Source organism: Bombus pascuorum, unplaced genomic scaffold (assembly GCF_905332965.1).
Source record: "Bombus pascuorum unplaced genomic scaffold, iyBomPasc1.1, whole genome shotgun sequence".
In the NCBI taxonomy this organism is placed as follows: domain Eukaryota; kingdom Metazoa; phylum Arthropoda; class Insecta; order Hymenoptera; family Apidae; genus Bombus; species Bombus pascuorum.
The window spans coordinates 494,823-498,002 of NW_026869739.1; the positions used below are offsets into that span (position 1 = coordinate 494,823).

The 3,180-nt window shown below is 45.7% G+C and overlaps 1 pseudogene; it reads right to left on the bottom strand.

The window, feature by feature from the left end:
* Positions 1 to 1,578: 1,578 nt before the first annotated feature.
* LOC132915731 (pre-mRNA-splicing factor ATP-dependent RNA helicase PRP16-like) lies at positions 1,579 to 2,443 on the bottom strand (annotated as a pseudogene).
* Between the last annotated feature and the right edge of the window lie 737 nt (positions 2,444 to 3,180).

The window sequence follows — 3,180 nt, forward strand, 5'->3', positions numbered from 1 at the left end:
AAGAGCTTGAAAACTCCAAATTTTTGGAACCGTATATTCGACGACCTGCTGGCTGAACTAATAACAAGCACGACAGAATGCGAATCGATTGCGTATGCGGACGATATTGTAATACTAGTCGCAGGAAACGCGAGTGAAGAACTATAGAAAAAAGGAGAAGAAGTAGTCACACACCCAGGGAAACTGGATGCGGAGAAACCACCGATTATTAAAACCGGTAAAAGAGTCAAAATGCGACAAGCGATTAAGTACCTCGGTGTATACTTTGAAAGTGGTCTAAAGATTAACAGGCACGTGCATGAAACAACGCACAAGTGCAGAAATCTACTCAACAGCCTCGCAAGAGAGGCCAAGGCGAAATGGAGGCTCGGACACGCGGCTATGCGTACCTTGTACAAAGGGCTGTTCGAACTGATAATCACTTACGTCGCAGCCGGCTAGTGCGACCTGCTGAATGGAAAAACAAAGAACATGTTCATAAGATCACAAAGGAAGGCGCTTCTACAGGTGACGAAGGCCTACAGGACAACATCCACGGAAGCACTGCAGGTCATCGCTGGGATCATGCCCATCGATCTACTAATCGAAGTAAAGGCAAGAATATATAGGAAGAAAACAAACTATGACGAAGCAAGCAGCGAGAGTGTAATAATCAGAGAAGCCATCGAAAAGTGGCAAGAATGTTGCCAGGCTACGCAGAAGGACACGACGACCTCCGATAACTTCGACAGCATCAAAGATAGGCTTGAGAACCGCTGGGTAAGACCTGACCACTACATGACACAGTTCATTAGCGGCCGCGGGGATTTCAATAGCAAACTCAAAGTGAGGTGGACACGTGCGACTGCGGCGTGGAAGAAACCCCTTAACATTTGGAAGACTGTCAGATCTCCAATGAGAAACGATAGAAGTTGCGGAACGCTATACAAGAACTTGAATTAGACTGACCGCAGGAAAAGTGGGAGTTCATCACCAAAGACGTATACCCTCACTTCCGTAAATTCACAAGGAGCGTTCTGCAAGCCAAAGAGCAGAAGAGAAGTACAGTTTTGCAAGAAATGGGGGATCCACCGCAACAGGGAAGGCCACCAGAAAGAAGATCGACGCAACCGGGTGAGCAGACAAGCCAGCTCCTAAGGCGAAGTGTAAGGCTGGCGCGTTGGGCACCTGAGCGAAGCAGAGGGGAATCGACTTCACCGAACAACAGACACAACAACAATACTAAATGAAGAATCGCAGAGAAGAAATAAACGGATACAATAAACAGCACAATGGATTGAAGATAGGACAATAAACAAGATAGAACCGGGGAAACAACAGTACAAACAAACAACAAACAATAACAATGACCTTCTATGCGCGCCGTTCCCAGGGCAAGGGACGCTGGAAAGTAGACGAGAATTGAAGGCTAACGTCTAAATGCGAAGCCAGAATGAGTTTTTACTCTGTGGTAGCGCTCGACAGCAAATACCACCACTCAACGCCAACTAGCGTCGGACGACGGCAGCGCAGTGGTTAGCGCCTTAGGTTACGAACGTTCGGGACCCGGGTTCAAATCCCGGCGACCGGAGTCCGATTTTACTTCCGCGGCATCAAAAATGAGAAAACAAATGCAGCAGTATCCGTAGTATAAACCACGTAGTCTGGCGTGAACCCCATACGGAACAAAGCTGACGTCGGATGAAGATGGCATGGCATTCCAGTACGACAATTCACGTATTCGCCAATACCTTTCAAACGAGCTGCTTGGTGAAAGTATGCCGAACAAATACATTTCCGTACAATGTCCCAGCGTTCAGCGTGCCACAGCTTACAACTTCCATCTTTTGTTGTTTGAGAATTTCTTCCAGCTGTTGTCGAACTTCTCTTACTTTCCGCATAGCTTTCGCGTGAATAAAATGAGCGTTACACCAAGAACTGGAATAACCATTCGCCTTCCACCGATTGTACAGACTCTGGTATTTGAAACTTCTCTCGCGCTGAATCAGAATCTTCTTCGCGACCTTTGGGTCGGTAGAATATCGAAGGCACTGACAGCATAGAAACTATGATTAGTATATCTGCAGTGCAACCGAGTTGAGAAGCAACAATAAGCATCTGACATTGTGGCGGGTCTAAGGGCAATTCTGCCATTTGTCGTCCCAAAGGCGTTAAACGTCCTGTATGATCCAATGCACCTAACATCCACAACTGATAGAGAGAATTTAATATATTCTCTTGTGGTGGGAGGATCCATAAAATGAAAACCCAATATATCTTGAACACCTAAAGACTTCAGCAACAATATAGTATTTGCAAGATTGGTTCGCTGTATTTCTGGAACTCCGGTCAATAGTAGTTCGTCTAAATATTGTCTTCGCCTGTATAATCTGTAGCAGGTACCAGGACCAGTACGTCCTGCTCTTCCTGCTCTTTGATCAGCATTTGCTCTGGACACTGGATGTTACGTCGGCCGACTATCTACCGGAGCCGGACCTCACATCGCGGACGGATGGCAGCCAGATGCCCGCACATCTTTATTGCGTACTCTTGAAGACACTCGCAGACTGACTATAAATCTCAGAAAACTCTGGCGAAAGTCTTTCATCTCAAACAAGGGCTTTTTCACGAAAGCGTTTTCTAAGGTTTCTGGTTCGCGTCTGGAAAACACGTGAACGCTAAGTGTTCACACGTGCGATGCCTCCTACTCCCAACTTTCCATCGAGGGCGGCTAATACCCTTCCTAGTCCATCGATAGTCTTACTAACCAATAGAAACAATTTCTATTACCCTCACTTCTCCAACCAAAAACTGTCATCAACAAATCAGATGATTCCGTGCGTTAGACACACCCTTCCTTAGCTCACCTCCGACACAGCATCGTCACTATCAAGTTAGTTCGTCTTCGTCCTCAAATCAGTCAATACGTCTACAACGATCGCTCAGTCCAGCGAACTCACTGAGAAGCATCGTAAAGTAGCAATCTAACATTCTAACCGATCAGTCGCAGTCGAAAACTCTCTGTACGGTCGCGTCCAAATCAGTCACATTGTATAAGATCTAACTCGAACATTCTAGTGGTAACTTCCGATACTATTTAAACCGACACCTTATATAAACTGTAAGTGTTATTCTGATACAAATATACATATTTATTCTACAACCGTAGAATAAGTTGCATTCATTGAATCATCCCGGTTA